Source organism: Hyaena hyaena, unplaced genomic scaffold (assembly GCF_003009895.1).
Source record: "Hyaena hyaena isolate Hyena2069 unplaced genomic scaffold, ASM300989v1 scaffold_1062, whole genome shotgun sequence".
In the NCBI taxonomy this organism is placed as follows: domain Eukaryota; kingdom Metazoa; phylum Chordata; class Mammalia; order Carnivora; family Hyaenidae; genus Hyaena; species Hyaena hyaena.
This window is the reverse complement of record NW_024081697.1, coordinates 583,274-594,415: the sequence shown is the minus strand read 5'-3', so window position 1 is coordinate 594,415 and position 11,142 is coordinate 583,274.

Sequence of the window (11,142 nt, the reverse complement as noted above, 5' to 3'; positions counted from 1 at the left end):
TTTGGTGTAGAGCTTATGTTTGAATCTTTGGTTACTACTTTGGAGAAAGAAATAGTTTGTTCACCTGTTTTACGAGTTCACAGACATTCTCCCAGCAATGTACTTATAAATTGCAGCATCAGGGGACTAGAACATTGCCTGATTAGAAAGGGACAGTGCAAAATATTTTAAGAGATGTAAAACGTTTATGCTTTGACACAGGGATTTCCCTCCTGGGAATTGCTCTTAAAGAAATCATCCGATAAAGGGACAAAGCTTTATGCACAATGATATTCACTGTGTAGCATTGTCTGTTTTGGAGAAAATCTGAGAATTGCCTGAAAGTCCAATGTTAGGAAAACATGAAATAAGCTCATGTAGTCAGTGAACTGTCCTGCAACCCTTATGAATTATAACTGAGGGCTTTGTAGCTATAGTGGAAAAAAATATTTGTAACACACAGTGAAAGAAACTTACAAATACTGTATCAAAGTTGTGTCCAGCTGCATTTATTTTCCTGTATGGCCAAGGATTAGAAAAATGAAAGTAGCAGCTTAGTGTGTGTTAAGGGAATGTAGATGATTTTCTGTTTTCTGTCTTTAATGTCCTTTAATGGCTGTGTAACTAGAATTTTTTTTGACAATGTTAAGGAGAAAGTAAAGGTTAGATATGTGAATAAAAGCCTTTAGTGATTCTTTTTCCTTGATCAGGGCAACCCAACTGAGATTTTGTTTAGTCTGTTCAGTAACTCCATGCTCTTTTAAAAGAGGCTGAGGCCAATTATTGGGGGAATTCCAGGGAGTTAGAAACAAAACCTCTCGGAGAGTGAAGAAAACATTTGTGTTTAAATGCAGTTGCAACAAAAAAGACACTGAATGTGGGTCAAGGAGCAGTTTTCCAGAGGGAAAATTTGTTCTTGTTCTTGGAGATGTCAGTGAGAATACCATGGTCTGCTAGATGTCAGCTTTATCTGGGGACAGTATAATTGATAAGTTTGGAGTGTCTGACCTTGACTGTCCTTGCGACTGCACTGAGACTGAAGGCTATCTCTGGTTGATGTAAGTGGAGATTTCTCTAGAGATTTTTCAAATCTAGTTGTCCCAGTTAGTGGAGTATCATGGCCAGATATATCTCTGAGCTGAAAGTGTATAACAGCTCAGGGACAAGACTAGGCCTTATGGAATCTATCCAGGAAAGGTTGGTTCCCAGTCCAACCAGGAGTTGTTGTCAACAGTAGAAATAACTAGAAGGAGAGAAGGTGAGAGAAGCTTTTCTGGAAGAATGGTCCCCTTCATTCAAGCAAGTGTAACTGGGGATGGACGGAATTGATCCATGTTTAGGAAGAAGGATTTGGTAAGAACTCAGGCCTCTTCTTGAGGTGAAGCATGGTGAAGGGGGTGGGTGTGGTGTGATTTTTGTATTTCCAGAGGGCACAAAATGTACTTGAAGCGACACAGAACCGATGGAGAACCCAGGGCCTGACATCAGCGAGCTTCTCCTCCAGGGCCTCCCGCATCGCAAGTCTTTACCTGTGCGCAGCCTGCACATACACGAATGTACCTTCATTTAGATGGACCCCTTCCCCTTTATGCGGTTTACTGTATGTGCCCATTACAAGAGCGAAGAGGAGGAGGTAATTAGAGATCATCTAGTTTAACAGTTTAACGCCTTCACTTTTTAAAAGAAACTGAAGTTTTAGTCATAGCGGGGAAAATACAAGAGAAGAAGCACTTTCTCTTGCTGTGTTGGGTCCCCAGAAGGGGCATCTTCAAGTCCTAGTCCAGTGACTGCATGCCTCTGTCAGATTTTGGTGCCAGCCTGACAGCCACCAGCAGGGACTGACATCTCTAGTTGTGTTTTCATATTAAAAATGTGGTTTCAGGAAGACTGGCCAGAGGTCTAATGTACTGGAATATGATTGGACCAGGGTTTGGGACAGAATGGGACGTGGAAATCTGTGTTATCCCTGGATGAAGGAAAGTAGAGGTGTGGGGGGCAGTCGAGTGAGCTGGGGAGAAGAGGTGGTGAGTGTGGGGTGAGGATGCCACAGAATCAAGGCCCTACTGCTAGTATAAAGGCTGAAATATTGATGGCTCAGGTTTAGGGAAGTGGAATTGGAAACAATAAGCAAGCATCACTATCAGTGGTGCATCAAGACTGTGGCCCAGGTGGTCTGGCTTATAATCCTGAAGATATTTTCCCTGTTCACCTGACCTCCTAGGGCCTGAGGTTCCTCTGGTGCCCAAGGTGATGTACACCGGTCTTCAGAAATAGGGGCTGTCCCCTTTTGACTCCTTTAAGGAAGACTTCTCTCCTCTCCTCTCCCCTCCTCTCCTCTCCCCTCCTCTCCTCGCCCCTCCTCTCCTCGCCCCTCCTCTCCTCTCCCTTTCTTAACAAACCCTCCCCCGCACTCCTCTTTTTCTTTCTTCTTTTTTTATTCTTAGGCTTGCCCCCATTTGTTCTTCTGATAGAGACAATCACAGATGGGACCAGGATCAACTGTAGGCAGGAGGCCAGCATGAATGCAGGCGAGAGAGGAGCAGGCCTTCTGTTGGGAATGTGGAGCCAAGGAACAGGGGCCCCGGATGGCTGGATTTCCATAGCCTGAGTTGGGTCATGGGATGACATTGTGCAAAGGTGAGCCACAGACATGGTGAGAGCCCCAGAAGGCCTTGAGCAGTGAAAGGAAGCCAAAGGCGAGGCTGTGCTTGGTCAGGGCAGTATCGAGATGGCTGTTGGCACAGTGGAGTGGCAGGTTCTGGGAAGCCAGTTTTGACAGCAGGAGAGAGAAAGCAGAATGGGCTCATGAAATGAGAACAGCTTCTATTGCTTAGCACAAAGCGCCTTGTGTGCCCTGAGGAAGCTCTTGGACTTATCAGGGAGTCAGCGTGGACCGCTGTGGCAGTAGCATGCTGAACGGGACGAACAGTGGGTCAGAAGGCTGAGGACAGAGGTACAGGACAGCTAGAGGTAGACGGTACTGTGAGGAGCCTTGGCAGAAAAGTGGGTGTGAAATACAAGGGCCTGACGTGGGGCAGAGAGAGAGAGAGAGAGAGAGAGAGTGGCTAGAGAGACAGGTATTGTCAAGGGGAAGGGAGGTTTGTTCCAGGATGAAGGAAGGGCGACTGGGGGGATCATTCTCCTCTGAGGTGAGCATTTCCTCCAAAATAATGTATTCATGAGAAACTTGAAGGTGTTGAATGAATAAATGCTCTCCCTCTTTCCCAAACTAAACTTCCAGACAGACAGACAGATAAATAGATACAAGGGACCTGTTTCAGTTGCTTATGTTTCTTGGCCTTTTTGCATCTTGCCCCAAATTCAGGGCAGGGGTGCAGAGTCTCAGGGAATGGGTCACTTCAGGGCAACCTGTTTGTGATGTTTCCCACTATCTCAGTGACCGCCATCAGTTCCAGGAAACGATTTCTAGCATCACTTGTGGTATTTGAATATTTACCAGAAGCTTATGGACTAGGGATAAGTAGCTAAAGGTAAGCAGTGGGAATTCCATTGATACCACTAGGATAGGCTCTGATGTGACATCATCTATGAATAGGACACATAGGGACCAAGGGGATATGGATATGGAATAGTTGAAGGAGGAACATGGAGAACTGGTCATCCTACTCCTGAGTGTGGCTGGGATCGATCCTGCCTGTAGATAGAGAGAGTCTCAGTACCTGTCAGGAACTGAGCTCTTCCAAAGCTGGAAATCTAACACACCAGAGAGATGCTATTTTTCCCCCCTCTCACCAGCAGGGGAACAGCAAGAACAGCTTTAAGTACAGGTGGTCAGAACTCTGCTGGAAAAGGGGACCAATAGAAAACCATAAAGAGCAACACAGACCTTTGTCTTCTAGTCTACTCTGGACTCTGTGGACACTGGTATAGTACTGACAACAATAATAGCTCCCAATAATGACTCTCTTAATGTGTGCATTGCTTTTTACATGTAGTATCTCATGTAATTTTCACAATAACTTGATAAGGAAGGCATCATCATCTCAATTTCACACTTGATTAATGGGGACTAGAGAGGTCCTGGAAGTTGTTCAAGGTCATGCAGCTAGTAACTGATAGCGTGGTTATTGGAACCCAGGTCAGTCTGAGTCCAGAGTCCTTCTTGTCTGATCCAGTACACAGTCTTGCCTCTCTTAGCCATTTATGTCCCTGCTTCTCTCAGCCATAAGGATAAAAGCTTAGTCCCTGCTCATGGACAGCAGAAGTCCCTCTGTGCCCTAGGATGACTGTGTACCTCACTTCTAGAGCATCATCTACAGGCCTGGTCATTGCATGTCTTATTCACCCTGAAACACCAGAGCCTGTCCCCAGCATTATAGCTAGGATGGAAGAGAGCTCAGAAATAGTTCTTGGTAAGGGAGTGAATCAACCAGCAGGTGGGTGCTGCCTGTGAGAGTAGTCAAGAGGGAACCGTGAAAACATTTGAAGAACTTTCCATGGAGAATAGGGTTTGTCTCTAGACCTTAGAAATAGACTGGCATACAGGCAGATTTTGGTTTACTGCAGAAAAATAATTTCTAAGAACTGGAGTTGTCAATAGGGGAAATGGGCTGCCTTTCTTCCAGCTCCTGTCAGACATATTAGAAACATGGTTTCTGTTATAGGTAAGAATTTGAGCAGATGGTCTCCAAGGTCCTCCTAATATTAACAGTCTAGTATCCAAAGGTCTTGAAGGTGGATGTCATATTTTACGCCCCATTTAGCTAAGTGCTTTGCTAGAATGGTTGACTGAGTGAATGAATGAAGCCAGCCCCTGGGGTGCTCTGCAGTAACCTGGAGTAGGTGTATGGAGAACATTCTCCTCATCCTCTCCCCACATTCTGTGATTTCATATCCAACAGACAAAGCTGAGACTCTATTGCTCAGTACAGCCCTATAGGGCAGGGGTGTTCTCAGGCATTTACGTAGACATAAGGAGAGGATCAAAGCATTGGGGCCAGGAATTCTCGCAACTCTGGTGGGATGCAGTTTCAATAATGGAGGCAGACATTCCTATTCTGGGGCGGAAGAGAAAAGCAGGGCCTCTGGGTGATGCAGCTGGACTGGCCTAGAAGAAACAGGTGCATACAAAGCCATGTGCATGACAGGAGTGATAGAGGCTGGAAGATGGAGTCAGCACCTTATTGTCCTTGGGGTAATGTGTGAGGTTCTGGAAAGCTCTTTACAGAAATCTTCCTCTTCCCTGCTTTCCAGGAGCTCAGATTCTTTTATGGAGGAAAAAGCCTTCACTGTACACTGTACATCCAGAGCAACAAGTGTTCAATGCAAATGACACTTTTTTAAAATTATTTTTTTAACGTTTACTTATTTTTGAGAGAGAGAGACAGAATGCAAGTGAGGGAGGGGCAGAGGAAGAGGAAGACAGAATCCAAAGCAGGCTCCAGGCTCTGAGCTGTCAGCACAGAGCCCAAGGTAGGGCTCGATCTCATGAACTGTGAGATCATGACCTGAGCTGAAGTCGGACGCTTAACTGAATGAGCCACCCAGGCGCCACTCATTGCAAATGACTCTTGAACATCATCTAGGTTAAATGAAGACAAACCTCTCTGATGCAGGTTATGAAGGAGAGAAATGGGGAAATGGAATATTCTTCACCCCTGAAAGAGAGGGGCATTGGAGGAGGGAATATGCTGCAAGATGGCAATCGCAATCAAGCCTTCTGAGAACTAATTTTCCTCTCTCACAGTATTGCCTCAGCTAGAAGAAGCAGGTAGAGGTGCTCCAATCTGAAGAAGATCCCACTGGAGTGACTGAAGAAGGTAGAATTTTAAAAATGGTTCAGGATTTTCTCCAAAATTTTGGCCCTATAAGCTATGCCCAGGAGATTTTGGCCAACTCTCAAGGATCTCATGAAGGATTCTCGAGAGCCCTATACCCAGACAGCAGCTTTGGTGGTCTCAGCAGATAGTTCTCTCTGCTCCTGCCTGTACTTACCTGACTACTCTGAATGGTCCTCAAGGACCACCTGCCAGGCAGCAGTGGTGGCTCTGTATTGCCCCCTCAAAGCAAGTCTAAAAGCTTTTCCTGGTCAGAAACTTTCACTTCCTTAGAAGATGGAAAGTCTTCTAACAAATGTTTTTCCTAAAAATTGCTTTTTACAAAGAGAGTCACAATTTTGATTTTGCATAGATATGGAAACCCTATACACGATACAAAGTATGATTATGTATTTAGCCAAATGTTTTAAACAGTTAGAATTTTGATTTCCACATTCAACCATTTGTTTTCCAAATTCAAACCATTCATACCAAATCAGTGAAACCATTCACATCAAAGCATACTGATTAGTGTTCTTACCTCGGTGGAATAAGGGCATTTCTTACCTGGGGCTGTACTTAGTAGCCATCCATGTGGTGTTCTCTTCAAGCAGACAGAAATCAATTAGTCTAACTCCTGCCTACCCTTCCTCTCCTTTCCTCATAGAGGTGTGGGAGGGGAGTGATTTATCTGATTGGTAAATTTGGGAAGAACAAACAGGATACCAATAGCCCAACTGTCCCCACTCTTGCCCCCAGATCTTACAAAGCCTGGCTGCAGAGGATATTAATTCTCCAGTTTTTCTCCAGGGAAAAGTTTTCAGTTATTTTGGGGAGGGGTGTGAAATCTGTGTAATTCTGTATTTCATTTTCCATCACATGTGGCTTTCTCACTAAGTTATCTCTTCCAACTTAATTTTTATTGATAATAAAGGTAATGTTTTGAGCTTCAATCTGCCATTTTTGGGGGGCTTACTTTTAAATTTTATTTTAATGCTCATATTAGGAAAGGGGGTATTGTTTATTAGAGACTTTAACACCAACAACTGATGGCCTTGGTGTAGGTGAGCATGGGGGAGGCATCCTTCATTCAGAGTGCATGGTGATGTCCTCTGTTGCTGTGTATCTCATCATTTTCAATGGGCTAAGCCTCAGCATAAAACTACTCAAGAATGGACCCTCAGCTCCCAGATGGGGTCATCTAGTAAACAGAACTTTAAGCGTTATCCATTTGGTTGCTCAGACATCCAGGCCAAAAGTGGCATCTGGGTTTTGGCACTGAGCACATTTAGATTTTCTTTCTGATAAAAAGTGGTCAAGTGGTTCAGCTGCTTGGAGAGGTTGCTCCTGAAACTGGAAATCAGCCCAGATCACTGGGAGATGCCAGCCTTATAGTTCACCATTGTCAAAGTCTGGCCTATCTGAACACTGGACCCCCAAGGTCAATTCCAACTTAGAAGTAGAGAGACCAGGATCAGGTTTTACATGATTAAGAATATAAATTAAAATTTTTACTTATTTTTTTTAGAGAGAGAAAGACAGAGTGTGAGCAGGAGAGGGGCAGAGAGAGAGGGAGACATAGAATCTGAAGCAGGCTCCAGTCCAGACTCTGAGCTGTCAGCACAGAGCCCAGCATGGAGCTTGAACTCACAAACTGTGAGATCATGACCTGAGCCGAAGTTAGACACTTAACTGACTGAGCCACCCAGGCATCCCAAGAATATAAATTTGAGATTAAATATTCCACCAACAGCCTTACCTATTTTTATTGTCCCCAGCATATGGGCTTAAGAAATGCCAAGAGAAGTCCGAGAGCCCTGTATCAGAGCTGAGACTTTGCCAGTAGGTTGGTAAGGATTTAAAGGGTTTGGGATTAGAGTCTGACAACAGCGCAACGACTCTCTGAAGAGTCTTAAGTCGTTCTCAGGAGATTTAGGTGTCAAATGAATCAAAGAGCAATAGTGGCTAAATGAATAGTAAAACTTCAGATGCTTCAGTATCTCAGGCAGAATGTTAAGTTGAATGACCGCAGGCCTGCAGACAACTAAGAAAACCTGGTATCCAGGTTTTGGGGGACTTTCCAGAAGACATGTAGGTTTATGATCTAGAGTCTCAGGTGTGGTTCCTTCAAAAGACTGTGCAGATAAACTGTCTTCTGGTCCTTCCAAGCAATTGTGTCCAAGAAGTGAAATAAAGCTTGGAGAAAACTGTGCATTCAGGATTTCACTTTTTTTTTTAATGTTTTTTATTTATTTCTGAGAGAGAGAGCGTGAGCAGGGGACAGTCAGAGAGAGAGGGAGATACAGAATCTGAAGCAGGCTCAAGGCTCTGAGCTAGCTGTCAGCACAGAGCCTGATGTGGGGCTCGAACCCACGAACTGTGAGATCATGCCCTGAGCCGAAGTAGGACGCTTAACCGACTGAGCCACCCAGGCTCCTCCAGAATTTCACTTTATATCTCTGTCTCCTGAGCTCCTACTGCACATCTCCAACCCTGTGTACCCACGCTAGAGTGCCTGACTCATCCCAGTTTGCCTGTGGTTTTCCTGGGTTTAGCACTGAAAGTCTCTTATCCTGGGAAACCTCTTGGTCCTGGACAAGACAAGATGACTGGTCATTCTGTGGTGTGACAGATGAATGAGGGGTCACAAAGTGTTTATGGAGTAGATGAGGGTATGTAAGAAAGTGCCATGACACCGCACGAGTATCAGGCAGAGGGAGAAGCATAAGCTTTAGCCTGAGAAGGATCCTGGGTTCGAATCCTCCCCGCCCCCTAATTTACTGTGTGACCTTCCATAGAGTATTGGTCTTCCCTGACAGGTAATATATATATAGCACCTGAGATAGTGCTTTAATATTAGGTGCTCAGTAAACAGCAGCTATTATATGATTTGAGACATAAACGTGATATTGTGGCAAGATTATATATAGTTACTCCTGATTCCAGGAAAGGTACACGGAGACCTAAAAAGGTCTGTGATACCAGTGACCCTTTTGAGGGTTTTGATGTCTAGTGCAGTTTTATGATCTGAGTCTTTCTAGCCTGTGAAAATTTGGAGGTGTTTCTGTATTGTTCTTAATGCCACTGTGAAGACATTTAGAAATGGAAGAAAGATAGCAAGTTTCCCTCTCCTCTTCTAAAAGCTCATCCTGGGGTGCGTGGGTGGCTCAGTCAGTTGAGCATTGGGCTCTTGGTTTTGGCTCCAAGTCATGATCTCACAGTTTATGAGTTAGAGCCCACGTCCAGGTCTGAGCTGACAGTGTGGGGCCTGCTCAAGATTCTCTCTCCCTTTCTCCCTGCCCCTGTTGCGCATGCCCTCTCTTTCTCTCTCTCAAAATAAATAAATAAACTTAAAAAAATAAAAGAAATAGGCATCCTACAAGGGTGCCTGTTTCTTGAGGGCTCAGAGCAGCTAATCATGAATTACCATTTGGTGTGGTATGGATGGAAGTTGAGTGGCCCATGCTATGGAGGACATAGTTTCGTAGGCTTGGATCTTTTGGAGATTGGAGGTATCTCAGAGTTTATCCAGTTCAACTCCTTCAGAGGAAATTAGAAATATCTCAGAGTTTATCCAGTTTAGCTCCTTCCTTTTCTATGTGAGTAAACTGGATGGGACCCAGTAAAATAATAATGATTTGTCCAATATCATACTTTGAATTAGTGGAGAGCCAGGATGAGAACCAAGGGCTCCTGATCACTAGTGTGCATGTTGTCCTCTATATGTACTGCCTTTTTGTGCATCAAGGCCTTACCTCTCCTCATTTTTGTTCTTGTTCATAGCATACTTTTAGATCGGAATTGGTCATTGTGCTAGCTTTCTATTTTTGTGTAACAAGTTGCTGGGAACTTAGTGGTTTAAAACAATACACATTTATTATCTCATAGTTTTTGTGGGTCAGGAGTCTCTTTATGGTGTAGCTTTCTCTGCTAAGGTCTCCTAGGGCTGCAATGGGCCATGGATGGGCCCATTGGATGGGCCATGTTCCTTGTTGGAGCTCAGAGTCCTCTTTGAAGTTCACATGATCATTGGAAGAGTTGAGTTTCTTGTTGTTTGTAGGACTCAGATCTGTTTTCTTGGTGGTTGTCAGCCAGGAGCTGCTCTCAGCTCCTGGAGACACATTTTCTTATCCATGGCCCTCTCACAACACGGTAGCCTGCTTCTTCAAGACCTGTGGAAGAATGTCTCCCTTCAGGAAGGGCTCAGGCCCTTTTAAGGATTTGCATCTGATTAAGTAAGCCCACTCAAAATAATCGCCTTTTTGATTAATTCATAGTCATCTGATTTGGGACCTTAATTACAGAAGCAAAATCCCTTCACCTTTGCCAGATAACATGACCTAATCACAGGAGTGACATGGATCATATTCATGATCCATGAGTGTGTCTTCCCACATTGAAGGAGAAAGGCTTTTTCAGGTTTAGGGAGGGGCAGGGAATTTGGAGGCCAGCTTAGAATTTTGCTACCACAAGGTATAGGTGGAGGAAGACTTCCCATGAGAGGCAATGCCTGAGCTGTGAGTTACTTGAGGACACATTATTCATGCTTGTTTTATTTAAATCTCTAATGCATAACACAGTGTCTAGTACATCATTAAGTTCTAAGTTTTTGTTATAGAGTTAAATATACATACAAAAAAACAACCATGAGCAGCTCTTAGAAATTTGATAAAGCATATTGAGCTGTAGGAACTCCCACAGGGTCAGGTTCAGGAGAAAGCCGGAGAGAGATTATGAAGCCTCTATCACAGTTTGCTCTACATTATTGCCAATGGGTTCAGAGGCTCTCATTTCCAGAGATGGTTACTGCTGTCCATAGTATCACTTTCTAAAGCATCCTGGATACAATCTTTCAGCAATCTTTTGATGGAAGACCCCAGGATTTTTATTGCTGACCCAGGTGACTATTCGTTGCATGATCACTGGTTTATCTTGGCTCTCAGATGCCTCTGTATGCACTGATGTCCTGATATATAATGGATTATTACCCCAAGAATCAAGTGATACTGTTTTTATCATTTCTAGAATCCTTGAAGGAGAATTGGGATTACAGTTACTATTCTTTAAAAAGCTTAAAATGAGCTTCAATCAAGAGGAGGAATGAAAATTGCTTAAGTCATACCCCACAGCTAAAGGTAAAAAATGCCTAGATTCTCTGAAAACTTTAGTTTGAAAGCATTTCTAGTGTTCAGCTCAGCTAAAGGGAAGGGTGCTTTGTTACAGAATACAATGACAGCTCTGGAAAATAGCAGCCTCTGTGGCTTGCTGACACTGGGAACATAGATGTAGAAGGCGGAATGGTTTTATGAAAAGCTACCTTATTTGGAAAAACCTTGCTTTAAGTAAAATTAAAAAAAAAAAGGCCCTGAGCTTTGTAAGTTTGGAA